General features: G+C 43.0%; 1 protein-coding gene across 10 annotated transcripts in view; it reads right to left on the reverse strand.

Moving 5' to 3' along the window:
- RBFOX1 (RNA binding fox-1 homolog 1) overlaps positions 1-12503 on the reverse strand; it is a 2034214-nt gene that overhangs the window by 1537727 nt on the left and 483984 nt on the right. The window lies entirely within an intron of this gene.

Consider the following 12503-nt stretch of genomic DNA (forward strand, 5'->3'; position numbering starts at 1 on the left):
TTGGATTAATTGTCTTTTTAAAGGAACTGGCATCAATAATTTGTTATGACCCAAGGGGACAATGAGTGCAATACACACACAGAGACACACGCAGGGACACACACGCACAGAGGTACTTTTTCTTCTACCAAGCACAGCAACAAGATTTGTTTTTTCCAGTCCTGTGTATAAGGTGAGGAAGATAATTAATATTTTCAACACATTATAACCATCTTGCCAGGAAAAAAAAGGAGGAGGGCTGTGTGCAATGCCCGTGCACTGATAATGATTAAATGAACACTGAAAAAGCAAAGGCATTGAAGACAATTTTGAGGGTTTTTTTTTTTTCTTAAAGTTTCAAGTCAGTATAAGGGAAAGGTAAAACTACAAACTATAGCAACTGCAGCTTTCTGTTTTTAAAATGCCTCAAAATATTGTTAAATGAAACATTGTGCCAGGCACTGTGCCAACTTTACACTTACTGTCTCATTTAATCCCCAAAACAACTCTGATTATTCCCACTTCATAAAGAACATGGGGTTTCCAAGCCCAGAACATCACTAAGTAGGGAAATCAATTAAAACCCAAGATAACATCATATACACTTTCAGGCTCCTACCCACAGCCCATTTTCTATCTCTGGGCTCACAGCTAGTTTGCAGCAACACGACTAAACGCACGAAGAAGGTCAGAATCATCAGTAAATACAGGACCCATTATGGTGCCTCCCTCAGGAAAATGGCAAATAGATTGAAATAAGCCAGCATGCCAAGTTATACTTGTGACAAAACCAAGATTCTGTGACAAAAACCAAGATTAAAAGACAAGCTGTGGGGATCTGGCACTGTTGTTCCTACATGAAAACCATAGCTGGTAGTGCCTGGACCTACAACGCTACTCCTGCCTTCACAATAAAGCATGCCATCAGAGGACTGAAGGAGTTGAAAGTCCAGGAGAAGCTCCACCATTTAAAACATTGCTAGCTGGGCAGCCCAGGTAGCTCAGCAGTTTAGCACCGCCTTCAACCCAGGGCCTGATCCTGGAGACTTGGGATCAAGTCCCGCATTGGGCTCCCCACATGGACCCTGCTTCTCCCTCTGCCTGTGTCTCTGCCTCCTCCCACCACCCCCACCGCCCCCCCGTGTGCCTCTTATGAATAAATAAATAAAATCTAAAAAAAACCATTGCTAGTCTATCATAAATGGGTTAATTTATGTAACAACAACAAGGATTTGATTTAGACACCATCCACCATTGTTCCTATGTGTTTAAATATGCATAAGGGCAGGTAAGAATTTCTTTCTGATATGATAACTTTCTGTCTTGCAACTCTATCTTATATCCAAGGTTGATTTGGCCAACCTCAGTCATATTTTCCTACCAGACTGCTGTGGTCTGAATTGTATCACCTTAAAATTCATAAAGTTGTAATCCCCATGTGATGGTATTTGGGGATGGGGCCTTTTCGAGGTAATTCGGTTTAGATGATGTAATGAGTGTTGGCTCCTCACAATGGGGTTAGTGTCTTTATCAGAAGAAACATCAGAGACATCTTTTTCTAGCTTCCCTTTGCTTCCTCTTTCTCTCTCTGTCTCTCTGTCTCTCTGTCTCTCTCTCTCTCACCTGTATGCATCAAGGAAAGGCTACATGAGGACAGAACACAAATGAAGCCATCTGTAACCCAAGGAGACAGGCTTCAACAGACACTAATTCTGCTGGCACCTTGACCTTAGACTTCCAGTCTCCAGAACTATGAGAAATAAATTTCTGTTGTTTAATATACCCAGGCTATGATATTTTGTTATGGCAGCCCATACTTGAAAATGATACAGATCAAGACTAGCTCACGGTTGTGACTCCAACAAAGTGCTTAGGAATCTATGTCTTCCTGAATTAGCTGACCAGTCCCTGTAGTTCATACTGACCCAGCTCTCAGAAGCACCTCTCCCACACTTAGCTCATCGCATCAGACCAGTCTTCACGTAAGGGTTAGCCCCGGAAGTAACTCAGACAGAGCCTGCTGCCTACTGGGCAGCTTCACGCATCATTAGCCTCCTAAACAGGAGGCCAGCCTTCAAACTGACCTCAACCAAGAGAGTCCATTAGCTGTGGTCTGAGGCTTGCCAAACCTTGAATCCAGGGGCTAGCCCTGGAGAGACACTTCAAGGTGTGATGAATATCAGAGCCCGGAGCCTCCTTGCTCTTGCTCTCTGCTCGGGAGCCCTATCAGAGCTGAGCCTGGGAGAAGAGCTGATTCCCAAGCAATCCACGACAGATGCCCTGGCTACACAATCCCACGTGTGTGTGTGTGTGTGTGTGTGTGTGTGTGTGTACTTGTACACACACACATCTCCCTGCTGAAAACCAATGGGAATGTAAAAGGGTAGCATGATATGCAGTAGGTCTTAAGCTGTATCCCTCTCCCTGCTTCACAGAGCACATGGGCAACACAGTTCTCAGCTAACTTGGATTTTCTCCACTTCATAATTTTAGTGTGTGTCTCCTAACTCTGTGTATGTCTCCTAACTTCTAAATTTTGAGTCTCATAAATAAATAAATAAATAAATAAATAAATAAATAAATAAATAAATAAATTTTGTGTCTCCTAACTGTGTGCAAACCCAATTCTTACATCTACCTTAGATAAATATATAGCTATTCATTGCAGCATTGTTCATGATAACAATACATTTCTAAAAAATTTAAACACCCACAAATAAAAGAATGGCTAAAATACTGAGTTTGAACACACAAATGACCACAGGGGCCAGGGAAGTAATGAAAATGCATAATGTGGGCTGCCTGTAAGATAATAGGGAATGGAGAGGCCTGTGTGGAAATTAGAGATTGCCTACTCTACCTAAAGCTATTTGCATTTAATTTGAAACAGTTAGATATGGCTCTGGACAAACAAAATACATATGTAGTCTGGATGTGCCTGTTGGACTCCAAATTTATGGTCCTCTAAGCCAAATCAATTATGTTACATCCATATTATAAAATATTATGCACAGTTAGAATATTATGTTTTTCATAGTGTTCTGACATGAAAAACTATATAGCACATATGATAAATGAAAAAAGAAAAAAAAAACAACCTAAAGGCGTGTATGCATTATACATTCCTCCCTTCCCTGTATCCATGTAGATGTATGTCTGAAAACTGTCCAGGAGGATATTCATCAAGTTAACAAAAGGTCTACCTCTAAGGAGGAAACTGGAACTTGAGGGAGAATTGATGGGTGAAAAAAGTTGTGGGGACTTTCTCTTTTTCTGAATTGTTTGAAATTTTTTTCATTGAAAATATATCCATGTATTATTTGTCAAACTAAACATAAATTTAAAATAGGATAAAAGTTATGCTTTATAGTGCTTCAACATTAAATAAAAGACTTAGGAGAAATGCTGGTTTTTTTGTTTTTGTATTTTGTTTTCCTCACTGAAGAGTGAACTAAACATAACTCTCTCACCCATTCATATGATAGAGTAAAAGCTGGGTCATATAGTCATGATAGAGAGTGGTGGGGCCTATGGCCAACTGGAGATAAAACATGCTTAGGATTTATAATTCCACATATTAGATAAACATAGGAAAAGCAAATGGTGAAAGTTACTGGAACCCTCTATATACTTCATCGGGGGTTGATTGTATAGTCTTAAGTTAGATTCACTTCTAACACACATAGGTCAGGGCTTATTCAGGAATGTGACACTACAGACCTCAGGGGCCCATCTGTGACTTGCTGTGGTATGTCGGGCACCTAGAACAGAATTCAGAGGCCAGCTGCATGAGTGAGGGTTCTATATGGGCTGCAGGTGCTAGGCTAAGGCATTTGGCTTTTATCTTGTCAGCAGCAGCCATCAGAGGGTTTCCAGCAGGGGCTGATATGATTAGAGCCATGTTTGAGGTGAGCCATTCTGTGCACCAGCATAGGGCACAGAAGGGATGCCGAAACTCCCAGCAGGACACTCCTAAAAGCTTTGTTCCAGCCATTTTCCATCCCTTTAATCATTTCCTTCCTCTTCTTCCCTTTCTTTATATGTGTTTGAAATTGCAAAGGCCGACATTAAGGGTTTCTTCCTCCCTTGTGCTAGGAACTTGACATACATGATTACCTTGACATCCCAACCTCAACTCTAGGAGCTGGCTGTCCTGCCACAATGACAGATAGGGAGGTGGAGGCTGGAATGCTAAGTTCCTTTCCACACCATAGAGTGTCAGAATCAGGGTTTGAACACAGATCAGACTTTAAAACTGCCTTCAAAACCTGTGTGGGGATTATGCCCACACAATGGAGATATGGATTCCCTCCTGGGACCCCCCACAGGTTAATAAATACCAGGACATAGTTAATTGACGTAGGGAAGATCACTGCTCCATCACACTCATTGAATCTCCTAAGCACTTGAGTCTGAGATGCCAAAAAACCATCTGGGGCTCTGTTGCTCCCAACTATTCAATCTTTTGTGCTGAACGTTTTAGGGTACTGCTCTATTACTTTTATAAGGGAAGTGGTAGACAGGCCTTTTTTGGTAGTATGGGATAGAAACAACTCAAAACAGTCTAAGGACACAAAAGAACTTATTAGCTCATTTTACTGACAGAGCTCACTCTAAGTGGATCTAGATAAGTATTAAAGACGCTAAATTACTTCTCTGGTAGAGCAGTCAACTGAATCTAGGTCTCTGTGATTCTAGATACCTTCATGGGGCACAAGTAGATTTTGGGGAGCCTGTGGGTGCAGGCTTTCTATATTTGTCAGGAACACTGAAGTTGCAGCAACAGATAAAACTAAATGTCTAACAGCTTGACACAACAGGTATTTGTTTCTTGCTCGCATAACAGTCCTAAGTGGAAGAACACATTAGAGGCCAGCTCTCCTCCACACAATCATTCAGGGATCCAGGCTGAAAGAGGCTCTGCCATCTTTATTGTGGCTTCCAAGGTCACCATGGTCGTCTCCATACCAGCCAGCCAGCAGGAGGAGAACACAATGAGGAACACAATGGTTGTCTTTACGAACCAGACCCAGAAAAATGTCATGCATTTCAGCTCACATTCTACTGGACAGAGCTCAGTCATGTGGTCACATGTGGTCAAGCTATATATCAAAGAGGAGAAGATGGTTTTAGAGAGTAGAGCTAGCAGGCCTGGCCACACCCCTTCCCTGCAGCACTGCCTTGTCCAAGACCCTCTGCATGATTCCCTGATAGAAAATCCACGTCCATCCAACCTCTTCCAAATTCTAGTGATTAATTCCGTCAGTCTCTTGGTGCCGAGGTCCCCTCACTTTGCGACTAATCTCTTGGGTACACAAGCCAGGTGGCTCAAACCCAGCTCTTCTGTGGTATCCTCTTGACACTGAGGAAACTCACTGGTCAGTTTGCAAGAGCAAAGCTGAGACTAAAGCTGTTCCCTTATTTTATACCCACTCTGTTTTCTCTTCTGCTTGAATAAGCAGAAAGGAACCATCAGCAAAGAAGCTGCATGAGCAGACTGAGTCCTCTTACTATTGGCTCCCCAAGTATCTATAAGAGATCCCCTTAGAGTTCAGCTTTTTTTCAGGTTGACACTGATCATTTTCCTCTCTCCCTGAATCCTCGGATCTTTTTCTCTTATCTATAGCAGAGCTGGCTTGTCCCTCTGACACAGATAACCTCTGAGGAGGTTATCTAAGCCCTCCTGTGCTTGGGCCTCTTTCAAGTGTAAGGGATGCTCAGCCCTCCTTTGTATTCAGTTATCATCTTAATGATCTATTCTGGGATAACAGGAAACATTTTAATCACCTTAAACGAAGGGTCAGCAACAGGTTGCAAATTCTTCACCCGCTTGAGTCAACTCTTTATTTGAACTGACTGAGTCTCGGGATTGCTTTCACTGCTGTTCATAGAATACCTTAAAGTACTATCATCAAAGAATCATAAAGCAGAAACATGCTTGGGTTGTGGAATAAGACAAACAGGGCTCCTGCCACTCCGCAGCTGAGAGTCTTTGAGGTCACTTCCCTCATCTGAAAGAATTTACTTCTTTGTTAACTGGGAACATGGAAACTCTGCCCCCCATGATGTTGTTTCCATGTTATCTCTCTCTCTTTTTTATAAGATTTTATTTTTGAGAGACACACAGAGAGAGACAGAGACATAGGCAGAGGGAGAAGCAGGCTCCCTGTGAGGAGCCTGATGTGGGACTCCATCTGGCTCACAACCTGAGCCAAAGGTAGATACACAACCACTGAGCCACTCAGGCATCCTCCATGTTATCTCTCTCTCTTTTTAAAAATATTTTATTTATTTAAATTTTATTTAAAATCGAGCCCGATGTGGGACTCGATTCCAGGACTCTAGGATCACGTCCTGGGCTGAAGGTAGGAGCTAAACCTGCTGAGCCACCCAGGCATCCCCATGTTATTTCTTAAAAATAACACTGGTATTTCTCCCTGCAATGTCCTACTTGCAACAGCTGAATGACCTGGATGCTAGGGACTCTAAGCATGGTTGTGGAGTCAAGTTCTGAGTTCAAAACCTGCTTTTATCACTTTTTAGATATGTCATCTTAGGCACATGTAGTGATTGAAATTGGCCACATGTTCTTTGGTACTTCTTCCACTGAGAGGTGGGGTCTATGTTCCCAACCCATGAATCTGGGTGGGCTCTAAAACCACCTTGACCAACAGATTACAGCATAAGGGATGTTGTTTCAGTTCTAGGCCAGCCTGAAAAGACTGGCAGTTGCTACCACTGTCTGTGGGGAGCTCTGAGAGCCCTCAGCCACCACATCAGAAGTTCAACTACCCTGAGACCACTGGGGAGAGGCCACATGGAGACATTTGGATGGAGAGTCCCTGACGAGCTCATACTTCCAGCCTCCCTGGCCAATGTACCATCCACGTGAGAAAAGCCATCTTGGACCCTCCAGGCTGTCCGTCTGGCAGCTGAATGCCACCAAGAAACCTCATCGGTCCATGTCTGTCTGGCATACCCTGCCCGGATTCCTGACTCACAAAAATTTTGATCTATAATAAATAGCTGCTGTCTTGAGCCACTAGGTTTGGGGATACATTGCTACACAGCACTAGTTAATCACAACAAAAGGTACTCTTCCTTTCCAGACCTGTAATTGTATACTTACAAAATGGAAAATATGTTTTTATAAGATCGTTTTAATAGTTAAGCAAAAAATACATATTCAGAGAGCTTGACATGGTCCCTGGCACACAGTAAATGGTGAATATATCTTTCCTTTCACAGAAACACGTGCACTTTGCTGTTCTTTGTGCATTTCTGCATGAGATACTCCAGATTTACTGTCAAGTGATGATGTTCAGGGAGCTCAATTTGATCCCCAGCTTGTAAAGTATCTATGGGTTGCTCTGGAATCAGAAATCCCTGGGCTTTGTAAATCCTTGCTCTATCACTTACAAGCTGTGTGCATGGCCAGGGAAAGCTACTTCACTTTTGTGTGCCTCAGTTTCCTCATTCAGAAAACGGACACAAAAATCTGTCTTTCTGGCATGGATTCATGGGAATGTCTGGTATGGAGCTGGAGATCAGATGGCTATCGTTTATGTGAGTTTGGTGTAGTAACTATAACAGAACCAGTCCTAACACCTGGTATTTTAAGCTCCACTGCACTTAATGGAATAGCCAGCAACCAGACCACTCAAAGGGGTATTTTTTAAAGCAGGTAGCTTCCCTTCTCTATGCCATCCCTCTCCTCCATTCTAGCCCAGGACTTGGTTTCAGCCACTGAGCCACCAGAACTCAGCCCAGATTTTTAAATGTGAGTGTAAAAAAGGAAAGAACCCATTCACAGATGATATTCAACACCCCCCCAACCAAATTCCGTAGGCTCCAGACATGTCCAATGAATAAACGCCTCTTAAAATTCTTTTAGAAAATGCACAAGGTTTCTCTTAATAACTCTCACTGTCAGAAATGAAATATTTACATGCACTTGCTTCAAAATTCTGGCAGCTTGTAACCTAAGAATAGTTATACTTATGGTGTTGAACAACTGCCTTAGGTCTATCTTGTGGATGATTCTGAGGAGCAAGAGGATGCAGGGCAGGGAGAGGAAAGGAAAAGCCGCCTGTGGTGGGGAGGCTGAGCAAGAGGGGGCTTGACAAGTCCCTGCCCTTGGTTTGCCCTTGAAGCTGGTGTATTAGGAAGGTTAAAGTAGTTACAGCACTGGAATGGTGGGTGTCTGAGCTATGACGAGCCCATCAGTCACCCTGACATGTGCTGTAAAACACCAAGAGATTACAAACATTATCTGAAGCTTAATTATGAGGCAGACAGGAGGCTGGGCTGGTGTGAGGAGGGGGATGCAAGGGCTGCCTAAGCCCACTCCCACTAGACCCTATAATCTTTGGGAAAAGTTACTCTTATTTGTGTGTCTTGCCAGAGATTCCCTGTTCCTTTTTGAGGTCAGGCTGCAAAGTTTAAAAAAAAATAAAAAATAAAAAAAGCTAAGATGGGTCTGTTTTCAAATTTAGCTGAGAAATCTGGAAATGTAGACAAAGATCTTTTAAAAACCTTCTTTTTGGGCCGCCCTGGTGGCTCAGTGGTTTAGTGCCACTTGCAGCCCAGGGTGTGATCCTTAGAGAGCCGGGATCGAGTCCCACGTCGGGCTCCCTGCATGGAGCCTGCTTCTCCCTCTGCCTGTGTCTTTGCTTCTCTCTCTCTGTGTCTCTCATGAATAAAACAAACAAACAACAACAACAAAAAACTTCTTTTTCATTGACCCAGTCTCACAGCTGCTGAGAATCTCTCCTAAGAACATATTGGAAATACAGCAAATGTTTGTGACACAAAAGGATGCTTTGTGACATTTTTGTAATGGAAATTACCTAGTTGACCAGCAACAGGGGACTGACTCACTCACTGAGTCATTGCCTTTTCATGAACTACTATATTTCTAATAAACTGATGGTTAAGCAAAGTTTGGAATACTATGGGAAGATGCTTACATACTAAGAAAAAAAAAAGAACATAAACAACATACACTACATGATTTCAATTATGTTAAAACATGACTAGGAGAAAGGTGGGAAGGAAATACCAAAAATAATTAGTGGTGTTTTTCTTCAGGAGCTAAAATTGGATATTTCATTTTCTTCTTTCTCTTTCCTGTTTTCCAAGTTTTCTCCAGTTTAAAAAAAAAATGGAAAGCTATTATTTACACACCACCTAATTCCTACCAATCCTTTCCAATATTCTACCCATTTTCCTAATAATATCTTTCCCATGGATTGGTGATTTGGAGCAAAGCTGGACTGAGTATCTCCAAATGGCATAAAGCAAAGAGACAAGGAACCTAACATTAGTTTTGCACACTTCACATGTCAGACATTGTGCTCTGAGTTTTCTTTACACTCTGTCATTCAATCCTCAATTCTACCAGGTAGGGGTTATTATTACCTTTTTATCAATGCTGTGGGAACTAAGAGCCCAGATAAGTCAGGAAACTTTTCCAGACAACATAGCAATTAAGAGTCAGGGTAGGAATGTGAGCTCAGGTTGGCCTGACTCCAAATCCGTTCCCTTCCCTCCTTAACCATCAGCCACAGATGGATAGAAGCACAGGTGGTGCCCTAGCTGTAATAGCCCTTCCTTCCAAAACCCTTATGGTAAGATTCAAATTGCTATGGAAACATCTCTGGACTCCTCACCAGCCACCCTCCTCCACTCCCCCCACCCCCACCTCCCAATATCTCCCCCTTCTTCCTGGTCATGGTGCCTGGAATCCCATAATTGGAGATGTTTTCCCTCAGGTTAAAAAGCCCTAACTCTTGCTTCTACATGTCCTTGGTGAAAATGCATTTAAGGTAGGGAGAGGTAATAGGACATACTGCCTGGATAAGAATAGAGAAATAGGTGGAGGCTGGGGAAAACAAACAGACCTTGAATATTTTGATGTTGTGGAGGGGAATGCAGGCCACAGGTTACACCTCAAGGCACATTCTGGGTATATAAACACTCATCATTTTGGGTTGCCCAGCATCTCATCTTTTTTCTTAAAAATATCTCAATTTCTGGGGCACGTGGGTGGCTCATTTGGTTAAACATCTGCCTTCCGCTTGAGTCATGATCCCAGGGTCATGGGATCTAGCCCCAAGTTGGGTTCCCTGCTCAGCAAGGAGCCTGATTCTCCCTCTTCCTGTCCCCCTGAAAGCACTCTCTTTCTTAAATAAAGTCTTTAAAAAAAAATCTCAATTTCCATTCCAAGAAATCACCTCTACTCCATTTTTGTGTGGACTCAGTGAGGAGGTGAACTGAAGTGGCCCTTTTCCCACTTCTGACTTTGGAAGGGCAGATCCCATGATTCTTAACACTGACTGCACTTTGGAGTCACAGAGAGCTGGACAAAAGGCTGCTGTCCAGGATCTGGCCCCAGGCATCCTGATTTCATTGATGTGGGGAGGGGATTGGGCATTGGTATTCATTAAAGCTCTCCAGATGGCTCTGATGAGCAGATAGGGTTGAGGACCACAAAGCTGGATGCATCTCTTCAATCCCCCCAGGACAATGGAGATGTACACATGTCCAAGTATAGCCCCTCTCTCCTGAGATCTTCTGAATCAATGACAGGAGGGAAAAACAAATGACTGGAGTATATTTATCCCATGAATGGTGGGATATTCTGCTATGAGAATATTCCTACTTCCCAGAATTCCAGAGCTAGTTTGGGTCTTGCCTCTTTCCAACGTTTTTTCCTCTTTTCCTACAGATTCTGAGAGTCCCATTTCAACAGATTCCCTTTTGTTGGACCCAAGAACAGTATAATGTGGTTATAAACACTACAAAGCAACAGAAAAGGGCCACATAGAGGCAGGTAAGAGAGTGATCAGGACCACTAGACCTTCCTGCTAATAAATGATAGAAACAACTAAGCATCCAACAAAGATTCATGTGGAGTTGGCCAGCCACCAGGAAACGGTTGCCCAGTCAGGGACTACATTTCCCAGGCTCCCTTGCATCTAAATGGTGCCATGTGACTAGTTTTCACCAGTGGAATGTGACCAGTAGAGATGCAAGTCACTTCCAGACCAAGGAGCTTCCCAGGCAGGTGTATCTCTCTCCAGGCATTTCTGCATACACTTCTCAATATTTCCCCAAGCATTTCTAAGTATTTCTGGGGTACTGTGAAGACTAAGAGGAGGGGAACATTGTAAGATGGAAGTAGTCTGGATCCCTGGATCCCTGAATTACCTTGTGGAGGGCTGTTAGAACACCAAGGACAGCTGTATAATACTGCTAAGGAAGCAAAACAAAAACAAAAAAACAAACAAACAAAAAAACAAGAACAAAACCAAAACAAAACAAAACAAAAACTGTACTGTGTTAAAGGACTTAAATTTGAGGGCTGTTTTTTTAACAGGTGCTGGTGTTATCCTAATACATACTGTTACTACTGATGATGATACTAAGGACAGTATTGATACCTATAGCTAATATTTGGGTGTTTATAATAGGCCAGGCTCTATTTTAAGGACCTTACCTGTAGTAGCTCAGTGAGTCTCAACCAGGGGTAATTTCCCCCCAGGGGACATGTGGCAATGTCTGGAGGTATTTTGTTTGTCACAGTAAAGGGAAGGGTTACTGTCATTGAGTAGGTTGAGGCCAGGAATGCTGTTAAACACCCTACAATGCACAGGACAGATCTCCACAACCAAGAACTATATGGCCCCAAAAGTTCTAGTGCTATAGACAAAAAAACCTGATAGAATCTCATTAGATGCTCCTACTCAGCCTCAAATTCCATTTGATTACTATCCTCATTTTAAAGACACAGAAACAAAGGCTGACAGAGCTTGTACTAGGTAACACAGCTGATCAGCTTCAAAGCCAGAATTTGAAACCCACCATCCTTATCCAGAATGCCATCCTGTTCTCTATTGCCCAACCCCTATGACCTCACATCTCTGTTCATTCTCTATTTAGCTGGACCAAGCCCACACTGCTGGGCTTCTTTTTCTGAGGGCTCCTTTGAACAGCACCCCCCAGACCCCCAAAATGGGCTCCTTGTTGCTCCAGATGAGGCACATTATTGTCAGTGGAAATCACCAAGGCAGTCTGTGTGTTGTGAGGTATAAGGGCACAGTAAATGATTATCTTAAGTAGTCAGGCCAGAGTTCTGACTCAGGCTGCCAAACTCAGGGAAGCAAGGGTCAGGGCAGGCCACACCCCAGGATAGAGCTCCAGCACATTTACCAGGTTTTACTCCCACCCCCAATGTTTTGGGAAATTTAACCATGCAATCTCTGGACTTTTCAGAATTCCTCCTGTCATTCCCAGGTAATTCCCATGCCTGGCTGAAAGAGTATAGAGTTGCCCAACTCCAAAACAAAAAAACACAAGCTGGGACTGAAATGGTGAACCTAAGTCTCCATCTCTCACTTCAGAGTGCCCACTCCCTCCCTACACTGCCTGCATTCAGCTTACACCTCACTGGCTCTCCTTTCTCTCAACATAAGAGGTCTCATTTGCTGGGGCAGCTCTAATCTGTAAATGTGTAATTATTT

This window comes from Canis lupus, chromosome 6, assembly GCF_011100685.1.
Source record: "Canis lupus familiaris isolate Mischka breed German Shepherd chromosome 6, alternate assembly UU_Cfam_GSD_1.0, whole genome shotgun sequence".
NCBI lineage: Eukaryota > Metazoa > Chordata > Mammalia > Carnivora > Canidae > Canis > Canis lupus.